Genomic DNA, 14,896 nt, shown 5'->3' with positions numbered 1-14,896 from the left:
GTGACATCTGTATGTGCATAGCGTGTACGGCTGTCACGTGACAAAAGAACGAATGACTCGGATCAGATAACTTGAGAGGTGAACTAATAATGTCTGTTTCCTGTACAGCGCCTATGCGGTTTTCACGTAACATATGAGCAGAGGTTGCGCAATGCACATGCGCGGCCAACATAAAATGAACGAATCACTCTCTGAGACTACTCGTTCTTCTGAGTCACATAAAAGATTAGTTCAAAATGAACAAATCGTTCATGAACGACCCTTCACTAGTCTGTCATGCCCAAGGGGTTCATCATTCACACCATGTAAATACGAGATGTGCTACACACGCTCAGCACAGTCTTGGACACAGAGTTTTCTGACGGCTGTGACACCATATGCATGACCCTTTATCAATCCACAGTCCAGAACTGATTCCACTTGCTCTCCCTCTGCTGGCTGCAACTCAAAAAGAGAGAGGGTGTGTTCAATAGGCAGAGGTAAGTAGAAGAACTTTGTAGTTTAAACTTTAAAGGTTTCATTGTACCTGTCACCCCACACAGGCCATCAGCGAATCCAATCTGCCTCTTTTTTAACAATGTATGCATTTAATGAAACTGGTGTCAGAACAGTTTGAAAGGCACCTTATTTTCATCTTTCCTTCGCAAACATTTTACACAGCCCATATGCCTTTTAGAGCTTTCGGATGCAGCCAATAAGTACGTTTTGCACAATCTCAAACTGAGTATTCTTAATAACCCAATAACTGTGTTAGGTCAGGTAAACTCCTTAAACAATTTTGTTTTTGAGCCATACATGGTTCAAGCAAAAATAGTCTCACTCTGCACGTGAACACCTTTTTCACCTTTCTGTAAGCTTATTCAATGCGCGCATGTCTCCTGTCTATTTCAAAATTTAAAGATGTTTTTTCTTGCACTGTTGGGTTTAAAATTAGCTGATTTTTGGTAGTTACCAGCGTTTGCTGTACATGTAAACAAACACAATGAAGTTAAATTGGATGATGTAAAATTTTAAAAGATCAGGACAGAGAAACTGTATACAATTAAATATAAAGTGACATGGTTGTTTGTAGACTTGGGACCTCATGCACGCTAAAGATTTATTTACACAAAAATTTCAGAATCTGATAAAATATTTTGATTTATAAAGCTTATAAAAACATTCACAAAATATTGTGTGTATTTTAACAAGCTTTTAGCACTGTAAGTAGCCAAGCAATTCTCCTTATGTTCAATGGACTTTCAATTGACAAATATTCATTTTTAATTATTGCAAAATACAAAAAGTACAAACAATTCACTAAATCATTAATTACCAAAGTTATACAAAATTCTTTGTTAATTTCTCTGTCAAAAGTAAACCCCATTCACTTTTTAAATTGTAGTATATACGAGACTGAATGCAATACTTGAATAGAACTTTCTGTGCTTTGTCCACATCTGGGGTTATGCAGCATGCTTTAAAATGTTGCATACATTAGACCCCTTGTCTGCAAGCAGTTTAAATTTATGGAATTGAAGGGTGTTTAGACTGTAAAAACTGAGGTTTTCTTCTGTGGCTTTGGTTTCTGACCCAAATGGAGCAGGTGATGAGTGCTTTATGGATGTGTGCATGGGCTAGTGTCTGGAAAAGCATCCTCCTCTGGTGAGCATGCTGGATCAGCTCCTCCTGGTCCAGACTCAGAGGTTCGGAGACCCCACCAGTAAAATCAACCAGAGCTTCAGCTGTATTGCCTACTTCTAGAGCCTCATAACACCCATTGAGCCTGACAAAGACAGAGAGAAATTGCAGGAAAGTAGAGGAGAGAAAAAAGATCTTTTTTAAGGGGTCATATCATGGACAAGTGGATTTTCCTTGTTCTTTTGAAATAAGAGTTTGATGTACTATGTAGACATACTCAAACTTTCAGAACTCAAAACTCACTACCCACCCACATTATTTATCGAAGTTACACTGCAAAATGCATCACACCCATGACCACATTGACATGTGATATTTACACATCAACACCTATTCATAATTCAACAAAATACACACACATTCCCCTTATGCTGTCAAAGGGGTGAATTGTCCCGCAATCATGCGTCTGTCATTGTTTATATAAATATTTTTTAACGCTGAAAATAATTAAGTATGAGATACCTTGCAATTGGATGACTGTGAGTCTGTCATAATCAGCCAAAAAAGTCCCCTCTCCATTATATGAGCTGGTATCAACCAACTAGTGTTGTGCAATGCCCTCTAGCATTGATGGTGCAGACATGTATTACCTAATACTTTTTTCAGTGCTAGATAGGATGGGCCAATCACAGTTGTTTATTATTACTGGATGAGGATTTTTAAAAATGCTTTTACAGATAATGCTAAGGCAGATTTCCATTCACGGGTATGAATCCTTGCAATTATCAGTTTTTATTAAAAATAACTATCCAGTGTAAAATGTCTGCAAATATATATTAAACTTTTTGATATTTAAATGCGGATGCATGGAGGATTCTGTTTTCATAGCGTCAATCGCCCCCTGCTGGAATAAAACTTTTTGTTTCAAAAGACAGTCAGTGACTGACAACATGTGCAATTTTGGGCTGTAGGTCTGTTTCCCCACACAAAACTATCATGAAGTTAGAAAACATTAAATATATCATATGAGTCATATGTGGAGTCAGTAGAAATGTTAAAGGTGTCCATAGAAATGATTAGTTGTCATTTTCTGGGTGAGGAAAGCAGACAGGCAGGTATTTCAGATGAGTAGGTAAGAATTGTAATTTTCTGAAAGCATTAATGTTTCTGATGAAACCTATTTCTGAATATTTGATAAGATACACAGTGTACAAATATTAAAGAAACCCTCCCAGACGAACTGAACACCTTTTATGCTCGCTTTGATCGTGGAAACACAGAACCACCCATAAAAGCTGAGCTCCCACCTGATGATCTGCCACTCACATTTTCCACCAGTGACGTGTGCTCCACCCTGAGCAGAGTAAATGCTCAGCTGCTGGCCCTGATGGCATACCTGGCTGAGTGCTCAGGGCCTGCGCAGAACAGCTGGCAGATGTCTTCACCAAAATTTTCAACCTCTCCTTGGCCCAGGCCATTGTCCCCATCTGCTTCAAAACAGCCACCATTGTACCAATACCAAAACATGCTACTGCAGTGGCCCTCAACGACTTCCGCCCCGTTGCTCTTACTCCCATCATCGCTAAGTGTTTTGAGAGGCTGGTCCTCTCCCACCTGAAAACATGCCTGCCCCAACACTGGACCCATATCAGTTCGCCAACAAACCCAACAGGTCAACTGAGGATGCTATCACCTCAGCTCTTCACTCCACCCTGACTCACTTGGACAAAAACAATACATATGTCAGGATGCTATTCATTGATTTCAGTTCTGCCTTCAATACAGTGATCCCATCCAAGCTGATCTCCAAGCTCACTGATCTTCTTCCCTCTGCAACTGGACCTTGGACTTTCTCACTAACAGACCACAGTCTGTTAGGATCAGCAACCACAACTCCTCCACCCTCACTTTGAACACTGGTGCACCACAGGGCTGTGTGTTGAGTCCAATCCTCTACTCTCTCTTCACCCATGACTGCATAACCGAGCATGGCTCCAACTCCATAATAAAGTTTGCAGATGACACCACGGTGGTAGGCCTGATCAGCGGCGATGATGAGACAGCCCACAGGGAAGAGGTACAGCACCTGGCAGTGTGGTGTGCCAACAAAAATCTCACACTCAACACCCAGAAGACCAAGGAGCTGATTGTGGACTACCAGCGGACTAGGAAGGGCCACTCATACACTCCCATCTACATTGATGGGGACGAAGTGGAGCATGTGACTAGCTTCAAGTTCCTGGGTGTCCACATTTCTGAAGATCTTTCCTGGACCTACAGCACCTCCACTCTGATCAAAAAGGTGCAACAGTGCCTTTACTTCATTAGGAAGCTAAGGAAAGCTCATCTGTCTGCCCACATCCTGCTGAACTTTTACCGTTGCACTATTGAAAGTATACTAACAAACTGCATCACAGTGTGGTATGGCAACTGCACTGTCTCAGACCAGAAGGCCCTCCAGCGGGTGGTGAAAACTGCCCAATACATCACTGGGGTTCAGCTACCCTCCATCAAAGACATTCACCATAAATGCTGCCTAAGGAGGGTGAGAAGCATTATCAAAGACACCTCTCACCCCAACCATGCTCTGTTTAGTCCTCTCCCATCTGGGAGACGCTACAGGAGTCTTCGCTGTCGCACCAGCAGACTCAGGAACAGTTTCTTTCCCTCAGCTGTCAGCCTACTGAACTCTAAACTCACGCTGAACACAACATCCCACTCAGACTACATATTTGTTTGTTTTTTTGCACATTCCCTTGCACATTTCTTTGCACATAATTTCTACCTCTTGATGCCACTTGCACTGTTATGGTCACCAGCCATATATATATATATATATATTTACATATTTATACTTTATACATTCTGTACAATGCACCTTCAGTGTTTATACTTCTTCATTTGCACCTTGTACTGTATTCATAGACATTTGCATTGAGCTGGTCTCTGGTTCTCTACCTCATAACTTTGCACTCCATAAAAATCTTTATTGTATATACTCTCTCTCTCTCTCTCTCTCTCTCTCTCTCTCTCTCTCTCTCTCTCTCTCTCTCATATATATATATATATATATATATATATATATATACACATATTGCTATTTGCACTTCTGGTTAGATGCTAACTGCATTTCATTGGCTCTGTACCTGTACTCTGCACAATGACAATAAAGTTGAATCTAATCTAATCTAATCTAATCTAATCTAATCTAATCTTTGCTGGTGCGGGATGCGTCGGTTTTACACTCAGAGGTACTAAGTCTCCTTGCCAATGATGGGATAGAGGCGGTTTTGGAGTGCGATGCTCAGAGCGAGTTTTAGAGCTACTACTTCCTAGTCACCAAAAAGAATGCCAGGCTATGCACTATTCTGGACTTGAAATGCTTGAACTTGACACTTGCGAAGTCTCTGTTCAAAATGGTCACTCAGAGACAGATTTTGTCTCATGTGAGTTCTCTGGACTGGTTTGTGTCGATCAACCTGAAAGACACATACTTTCATGTTCAAATAGCCCCTGGTGCTCGCATTTTGAACTGCCTCAACGACTGGCTGTTTTAGTGCAGTTAGAGGAAGAAGCTTGCAAACACAGGGATCTGTTGCTTGCACATTTGGAGCATTTGGACCTTAGTCAGTTTGGTGAAGAGTGTGTTGGTGCCCAGCCATCAGGTTTCCTTTTTAGGAATGAAACTTGACTCAGCGATCATGTCGGCGCATCTGACCATCAGTTACACACAGTCTATCTTCATGTGCTTGATTAAATTCAAATATAAATTCCCTCCCATTAATTTGCTTGTGCAAAGTGTTGTGCAAAGTCCAGGAAGACAGATAATTCATGCTGTTGGTTGCACCAGAGTGGCCCAATCGCCCTTGGTTTCTGGAGCTGGTGGAACTGTTAGATGCAAGGTTTTGGCCACTCCTTTTCAGGGCTCAGGTTGTTACCTTACAAACTTTTCTCTCCTCCTCCGTTCACATTGGGCGAGGCACAGAAGCTGCACATGCTCTGCCCTGTGAGGGCACTACGCATGTATGATGACCATACGAGTCAAACGAAGCTGATGGATCAGCTCTTTGTCTACTTCGGCTGTCTCCAAGCAAAAACTTTCTCAATGGGATGTCGATGCCATTGCAGTCGCATATGATTCGCAAGGCATACAATGGTGTTAAAGTCCCATGGGTGTAAAGGAGTATGGCCTTCTCCTTATTTTTACCCTCCCCCTTCCTATTAGCAATATAAAGGGGAGGCTCTGTTGATTAACTACCCTACTGGCTAGTGGGCATTTCTAATGCATGCGGCTCAGTAGCACGGCATGATGGTATATGTTTCCCATAGCATCAGCAACTGACGTAGCATCTCGTTCCCTCCTTTCAGGGAACCAGGGTAACAGGCATAACCATATTGATATTGTACGACTTGGCTCTTACAAAACAGGACTACTTTAAGTCCCATAGGGATCAACCAATAAATAAACAGAATCTCATACAGAAACAATGTAGGCATGAAATTTGAGCTAGCCTTCTATCCAACACTTTATTTTAATAAAGTTATTCTTATTATATATGGTTAGTCATTCCATATTTATTTATGCAATACAAATGACTGATGTAAATGTGCACTGTTAAATTACGAGCACCACTGATGAGATTTTACATGTTTCTTTAATATTCTTTACGCAATGTAACACTTGCTAGTCAGCTGCATGCAGTTGAATTTGGCTGGTATGAAATGAAAGGCACCCCACCACATACACACACAAATACACGCATGCACTCACAGTGACACCATCATATAGCAGTCCAACGTGAGTGTATCCTAAAACAGAGAAACAGTATACCCACAGGGCCTGAACTTCGGCACGGAATTGCGGGTATTGCACACAAACTGAATAATTCCTGCATGTTCCACGATGATAATGCGGATATTTCCCACACACTTTTATTTACTTGAATATGTAGTTGAGAACTGGTAAACCAGTCCATGCAGATGAACAAATCAATAATCTTGAGTTTGTATCAAACTGTAATTCCAGAATCTGCAGTATAAATCAGCTCTTCCACATTCCTCTTTCTCTCCCTCTCTCGTGCAGCAGCTCATTGAATGCAGGAAGTCGCATATTACTGAATTTAAGATTCGACATGTGAATGGCATTGTACTGCGTCTCTGTAAGCGAGTGATGCGTTAAAACTATCACTCCTCTTTATATCAAGAAAGCAAAGCTGTCAACGTTGCAAGCGCTCGTCGTCAGAGTGATCTAGTTTTGATGCCTGCATATCGTGGCGCTTCCTCACAATGCAGCACATTAGACAAGAAAGGCAGAAACAGCAAAAATGCTTTGTGGAAAATGCTACCAGACCTTCTCTTGGTGAAGAGAACCTACTGCAGGCTGAAGAGAAACTCTTAAACACCTGTTAATCTCCATCTCCCTAGAGCTCCATCTGATGTAAACAGGTATTTCCTCTGCTATGTGAAACAGTCAATTTTAATAAGTACTGTATGTCAAAATATACATAAATAATAATAATAATATAGTAATATAAATACTATAATATTAATAATATACAGTACATAATATGAAAATAAATCATTTTCTATCTTTAAAGGTGCAGTATGTAACAATTTTCATGTAATATTCGCCTTTTTTTGCCAATGTGTGAATGGCTTGTAGCGCAACTTAAAAAAATGAGCCCTTCCCGGACTTCCTAGGTTGCCTATTAAAGCCTGTAGACAGATTTTCAGGCGAAGGGAGCAGGTTGGTTTTGCCGGGAAAATCCAAAGGATGTGACGTTTATGCACACTTCTGAGAGCCTACTGAATCCCATCTGACTAAGTGGCAACGTGATCATGGTTGAGCGAAAACTAGAGTGAACATTGGCAGGGCATTTGATTCCTAGAGGGACCTTCGTTCAGTTTTGGGGATCAAAACCGACCCTGAATTGGCATTCTTCTTATTGGACAGGTAAGCTTACATAACTGCAAAGCATGTGAAATATAGTGCCATAAGGACTGATCTGTCTAATTTTAGCTAACTTGATCTTGCCTGCTAACGCTGAGGAATTGCAAGCTACCTTGCTTCGTAACTTTCAAATAATTTCAAAGATCTTCTCTTTATACTAAAAGTCAGGTATACAGGATCAATTTAAGCAAATACTGGTTTCTTGATCGTAGTACAACATATGACATACAAAACATACAATAGTAAAACATAACAGTGCAGTGCAAGAGTAAACTGTTTGGTATAGTTCGGTAGTATGTAGCTGTATGTGTATATCAGTATGCTATGTTAGCTGATAAGTAGTTTTAGTTTAGTCTCAAAGTTTGTAGTAAAACAATCATAACTGTGTAATTTTAATTATCTGTCAGCATGATGTCGGTGGATCACGTTCAGTCTCTTTGTATGTTACGTCATTGTTTTGGCCGATGCTCGCTTGCATCCCTATGGAGTGTGTGCACGAGCGCGAGCACGAGCAACAGGCTGCAGTTCACTTAATGGCCACAGGTGTCATTAATAACAAGGGTTTCTGAATCTTACATACTGCACCTTTAATATACATAGAGTATTATACAAGCAAGGTTCTTTCTCAAGACATTTTGCCAAAATGAAATGGCCATTTTTAATGCAACTGGTGAGTATTGACTTATTGACCTATTCCTCTTAAAGTGTTAGTAATTCTTTCATCACTTGCAAACGTTTATGATTTTCTTTCCACCATATAACTCAAAAAGAGATGTTAGGGAGAATGTTAATTTCAGTCTCTCTTAAAGTTCATTGTATGGAAAAAAAATATGTAGTGACAGTTGTAGGGCTTTACCGGTTGTTTAGATCAGTGTTACTATCAGAAATAATTAATAATTATTTCTGTAGTTATTAATTAATATTTAAATTAATTAATTGGATCTAACTCATTAAAACCTCATATGGGACTCCAGTAAATGTAGTGTGCTACGTTTAGGAGCAAGTTTGGTTATTAGCAATAATCAATAATTATCAAAGATAATTATTAATTATTAAAATCAATAGAACATCGATGAGAATCAATATTAGCTTTTTTAAATCTTTAAATCAACAATTATCAAAGATAATTGTTAATTGTTAACATTGATGAAACATTAATTAAAATTAACACTAGCTTATTGATCATTCAAATTCAATCAAAGATAATTATCAATTATCAAGAATCAATAGAATATTAATAAGGATTAACATTGACGGGGCACCACCCTGAAATCAGGGACTAATAACCGAATAGTAAAACAGTCTCAATATTAGATTGTTTTCTTAGGAAAATCGGCTTCCGAAGAATATCGATTTTCGGGAAAAAAACAATGAATGAAGGTTTGAATTCGAGCACTGACATCCCATCAGCATGACACAGGCGTATGCAAAACAAACCAAAACACTTCTCTTTGTAATATAAACAAAGTTTATTTATGCAGTAATATCAATTAATAATTAATACAATGCAGTCAATAAACTTCCGACTTACAACTACAAACTAAACAGTGATATGATTAGATATGGAAATCAAAATAATCCTATAACACATAAGGTGTGTGTGTGTGACAGTGTGTGTGTGTGTGTGTGTGTGATTAGTAAGAGAGAGAGAGAGAGAGAGAGAGATGATTAAGTGACAGCCCTAAAGCTGATTTCACGATAGTGGGAGAGAAAGCAGCTGTGTTCATCACTCAGAGACGCGGTTTTACGAGTGGGGCTCGTAAAAGTCCTGCGTTATTTGACTCTAATGGATGAACTCAGTTTCTGTCTCACCCGCGATGGCGAAATTGCACAATTCAGTTTGGTTGGACCACAATACAGCAAAACAAATTTGTGATAATTAATACCCTGCGTATTAATAATGAGCGGACATGGCGATCCGTAAACTGTACAAGCAAAAAACCTTGAAACACAAGAATAACATGCTATCATATTCTATCTCTGCCCAGACGTAACCTCTTACTTGAATCGCATGAGGACACAGGTAGAATGTGTTTTCCTCCGTCCTTTAACTCTGACCTGGTTCCTTGAGGCTCAGGTGATGACGGGATGCCGTTTCCTCGCTCTGTCGGCGGGCGGTACGGCTGTTGATTGTCGGCGGGCGGTACGGCTGTTGATTCTCGGTGGGCTGGCGGAGAACTCAGAAATGTCGACTTGATTGAAGATGGAAGAGAAATCTTTAATCTCTTCACTTCTGTAGGCAAACAGATGAAGATGCGAATTGCTCGGCGGTCTCCTTCGGATCCGTTAGAGTGTTTGGTTGAACACAGAGTAATCTCAACTCGTCCAGCAAGATGGAGATTGTATGGCTACAGTTTCAAGTCGGACATTACTTCCTTGTGCCACGAGGTTGCACCTGAGAGCAGCAAAAAGCTACGTCTATATTCGGTGAACTAAGTCGCTGGAAGTGAATTCTGGAAGCATTTCAGAATTATTTCAACTCCTGATTATGTCATGTTTGAGGGATGTTCTGTTGTGTGCCTCATCCAATAGGAGTTGAGAGCTCGATACTTTAGTGAGCAAGGCTTCATGGATCTGTAGTCTGTTTTGGACTCCCTTTGTTTGATTTTGGCACGATTTTTATCAGTAAAATTTACGACTTAGAAGGTGGGGGCTTGAGTTATGTTTTTATGACTGTGTTAGGCCTGCCTTTGTCTTCTATCTGAATACATGAGGCCCAACACAGTGCATGTTGACTGGAAACCTACATTCTGCCTAGTATCTCCTTTTGTGTAACACAGAAGAGAGAAATTCATTCAGACTTGAGGGTGAGTAATCATGACAGAAATTTCATTTTTGAATGAACTGCCCTTTACTACCTGTTAAAGTTTTTGTTAAAGGTATCTACCAAGAACAACAACATAAATGTAATTCAGCACATGACTGCATCACATTTTGCTGGGAAACGTCCTGGTTACTTGCGTAACCTCCATTCCCTGATGGAGGGAACGAGACGTTGTGTCGATGTAGTGACACTAGGGGTCACTCCCGGGAGCCTGAGACACCTCTGGTCTTTGATAAAAGGCCAATGAAAATTGGCGAGTGGTATTTGCATACCACTCCCCCGGACATACAGGTATAAAAGGAGCTGGTATGCAACCACTCATTCAGGTTTTATGCTGAGGAGCCGAGACAAGGTCCCGGCCATTTCAGCAGGTAGTTCAGCGTTGTGGCAGGAGGGACACAACATCTCGTTCCCTCCATCAGGGAACAGAGGTTACGCAAGTAACCAGGACGTTCCCTATCTGTCACTCACTCAACATTGTGTCGATGTAGTGATACTAGGGGTCCCTATACAAAAACGCCACAACTGGCTGAACTGTGTTACGTGAACTGGCAGTGTGTGATGGGCAGACCACTGTGTGCCTCGTAGCCAGTGCACCAGGCTGACACGTAACCTCCCCCAACACAGTTATGAGTGTCGAACGGCCCTTTGGGGACAAGTCGACTACCCAAAAGATAGAGATGGGCTAGCCCAGTCGTGGCCTCTTATCCCCTTTTTTTTCACACTCCCTAAAAAAAGGGGGATTAACCGACTGGGCCCACCAGGTCTAGTTGGGGGGTGTCCATCCCAAGGGGAAGACACCGCGGAGACCACACCCCACCCGGGGGGGGGGGGGTATTTAAGTGGAAATATGTCACATGGTCTTGCCAAGCTATGTCAGAAGTATGCCATGTGGGGGAGTCCCAAGGTAGGTCCTGCCCTACAGGGGAGGAGTTACTACAAGCATGGTGACTGGGGCAGAGGGGCCTCTGCCCAAGGAAGATGCAGTTTGCCAACAGGGAAACGAATTAGCGGAAGATGTACGTCGCATGGGGTTACCTACGGGGAACCAACACATGCGGAGCACCTACCCCAGTACAGGGCTTAGTTAGCACATGTACTGAGCCGGCAGCGAGTCTCTCCGCAAACTCGTCTGCCACAGGGCTTGGAGGAAATCAACCAGGGAACACAGTTTGTGAACACTACTGGGAGTTAACGGCGCACGTCTTCAGCTCAGGGGAAGTGAAAGGCACTATGTGCAAGCGATACATCCGGCCAGCTGTCCCGGACTTTCCTGCTTGTGCATGCCACTATACGGGACGAAACTGGTTCCACCCAGAGATTGTAGAACCTTGCAAATGTGTTGGGTGTTGCCCAGCCCACTGCTCTGCAAATGTCTGTTAGAGAGGCTCCCCTGGTCAAGGCCCAGGGTCTGTGCAAGTAGGCTTACTGGGGGAAATGCATATTTGCGAAGTCCAGGGGACCAGCTGTGTGCCAGCACGTCTATACCAAGAGGTGCCTCGGTCAGGGCGTACCAGAGCGGGCAGTGGGAGGATTCTTGGGAGGCAAACAGGTCTACCTGTGCCTGTCCGAATCGACTCCAGATCAGCTGGACCACCTGAGGGTGAAGTCTCCACTCTCCCTTGAGGGTAACCTGCCGTGACAGCGCATTCGCTGCAGTGTTGAGGTCGCCCAGGATATGAGTGGCTCGCAGTGACTTAAGGTGCTGCTGACTCCAGAGGAGGAGACGGTGGGCGAGTTGTGACATACAACGGGAGCGCAGACCGCCGTGACGGTTGACATATGCTACCAATGCCATGTTGTCTGTCCGAACTAACACGTGCTTGCCCTGGATCAACGGCCGGAACCTCCAAAGGGTGAGCAGAATTGCCAGCAACTCGAGGCAGTTGATGTGCCAACGCAGCCGCGGGCCCGTCCATAAGCCGGTCGCTGTGTGCCCATTGCAAACAGTGCCCCAGCCCGTCTTGGAGGCATCTGTCATAACCACGATGCACCTGGAGACCAGCTCTAGGGGAACACCTGCCCGTATAAACATGAGGTCAGTCCAAGGGCTGAAGGGCGATGTGTCCCACGGCGCCATGCCCATCTCGGGACTCGAGTCTGCAGCCAGTGCTGAAGCAGTCTCATATGCATCAACCCGAGCAGAGTGGCCACCGCTGAGGATGCCATATGCCCCAGGAGCCTCTGAAAGAGTTTCAGTGGAACCGCTGTTTTCCGTTTGAACACCTTCAAACAGGTCAGCACCGACTGTGCTCGCTCGTTCATGAGGCGCACCGTCAATGAGACTGAGTCCAACTACAAACCGAGAAAAGAGATGCTCTGAACCGTGAGGAGCTTGCTCTTTTCCCAGTTGACCCGAAGCCCTAGTCGGCTGAGGTGCGAGAACCTGTGTGTACCTGTGTGCACACAGCATATCCTGAGAGTGGGCTAGGATTAGCCAATCGTCGAGATAGTTGAGAATGTGAATGCCCACTTCCCTTAACGGGGCAAGAGCTGCCTCTGCGACCTTCATGAAGACGCAAGGGGACAAGGACAGATCGAAAGGGAGGACCTTGTACTGATACACCTGACCCTCGAATGCAAACCGCAGGAAGGGTCTGTGTCAAGGTAGAATCGAGACGTGGAAGTACGCGTCCTTCAGGTCAACCGCTGTAAACCAATCTTGATGCCTGACGCTCACCAGAATGCGTTTTTGCGTCAGCATCTTGAACGGTAGTCTGTGTAAAGCCCGGTTCAGTACTCGCAGGTCCAAGATTGGACGCAACCCACCGCCTTTTTTCGGTACAATGAAATAGGGGCTGTAAAACCCCTTCTTCATCTCGGCAGGAGGGTAGCGATCTCCACGTGCAAGGTAGCAGCGTTCTCGCCCTTCACTGAGGTGAAGTGGATGCCGCTGAACCTGGGCGGACACCTGGCAAACTGAATCCCATAGCCGAGTCGGATGGTCCGGATCAGCCATCGCGACGGATTGGAAAACGCAAGCCACGCATCCAAGCTCTGAGCGAGGGGGACCAAGGGGACAATCTCGTCGGACGTACCGGCAGGTGGGGCCTCGTGGCGGGGCCGAGCTCGAGGTGCCACACCATCTTGTGGCCGTGCTGAGTTCAGGGACATCGAAGCACTTACCTGGCTCCTTGTGACCACCCCCGGAACAGCCTGGGACGGGGGAGGAAGAGGCCTGTCCTCGTGACCCATAGAGACTGTTACATAAGGGGACAGATCTGTGCCACAGCTGGGCACGCAGGGGCGGGGAGACCGCTGCTGGAGCGCCAAACCTGCAAGGATGGAAAGGTGGACGGTGGTCGTGATGACGGCCATGCACACCGGGTACATGACCCAGGGAACGAGGAAACCGCTCTTTTGCTGAACTGTTGGGTACCGCAGCCACTTGGGCATGCAGCAAAATTAAATGAAAAAGCAACAAAAGATTCTCCTCCCAGCCCTCCACCGGGGGATGGAGTGGTCTGCTTACCAGCTCCAAGGTGGGTTTCATTGTCCCTGGGTCACCCTACTCAGGGGCGCTTCTAAGACTTCCGAGGGTTCTTGGCAACCGGCCATGAGACAGGTGGCGTCTGCATCCTGCGGTGGGCTCCATGCCGGGGCCGGGCTGAAGGGGCGGGCTGCGGCGGAGTCGGTTCACTCACCGCAGGGGGATGCACTTGGCGACGAGCAGGCGCGGTGCGGGATCTTGAGCCACGCCGGGGCAGGATGTGCAAGATAGCCTCTGTCTGCTGCTTCACCTTCGAGAACTGCTGGGCAAGGTCCTCGACGGTGTCGCCAAATAGGCCAACCTGGGAAATGGGGGCAGCAAGGAACCGTGCCTTGTCAGCCTCACCCATCTCGACCAGGTTGAGCCAAAGTTGGCGCTCATGGACCACTAAGGTGGACATCGCCCGCCCGAGAGACCGCGCTGTGACCTTCATCGCCTGGAGAGCGAGGTCGGTCGGCGAGTGCAGCTCCTGCATCAAATCTGGGGCAGAACTACCCTCGTGCAGTTCCTTTAGTGCCTTGGCTTGGTGGACTTGCAGGAGAGCCATGGCGTGCAGGGTGGAGGCAGCTTGTCCAGTGGCACTGTAGGCTTTGGCCGTCAGGGACGACGTGAACCTACAGGCCTTGGACGGGAGCTTTGGGCTTCCACGCCAGGTGGTGGCGCTCTGCGGGCATAGGTGCACCGCGAGCACCTTATCCACCGGGGGAATATCCCTTGGCCGCCCCGCCATCGAAGGTAGTGAGTGCGGGAGAGCTGAAGGATCGAGACCAGGCAGTAAAAGGTGCCTCCCACAATCTTGTCAACTCCTCATGCACTTCCGGGAAGAAAAGGACTGGAGCGGGGCGTGGCTGCTTTGAGCGACGCCGTGAGCCCAGGAACCAATCATCGAACCGCGAGGTTTTGGGGAGAGCGGAGGGTTCCACTTTAACCTGGCACTCGCGGCTGCCCGGGAAAGCATGTCCGTCATTTCCGCATCAGCCTGTGACTGGGCAACCGCACCAGAGGATGGGAG

The 14,896-nt window shown here is 45.1% G+C and overlaps 1 pseudogene; it reads right to left on the bottom strand.

The window, feature by feature from the left end:
- Positions 1-14,896, bottom strand: part of LOC127416118 (calpain-5-like) — a 77,975-nt pseudogene that overhangs the window by 56,093 nt on the left and 6,986 nt on the right.

Source organism: Myxocyprinus asiaticus, chromosome 1 (assembly GCF_019703515.2).
Source record: "Myxocyprinus asiaticus isolate MX2 ecotype Aquarium Trade chromosome 1, UBuf_Myxa_2, whole genome shotgun sequence".
NCBI classification, from domain to species: Eukaryota; Metazoa; Chordata; class Actinopteri; order Cypriniformes; family Catostomidae; genus Myxocyprinus; species Myxocyprinus asiaticus.
The sequence above is the reverse complement of the archived record's forward strand: the minus strand, read 5'-3'. Positions and strand labels throughout refer to the sequence as shown.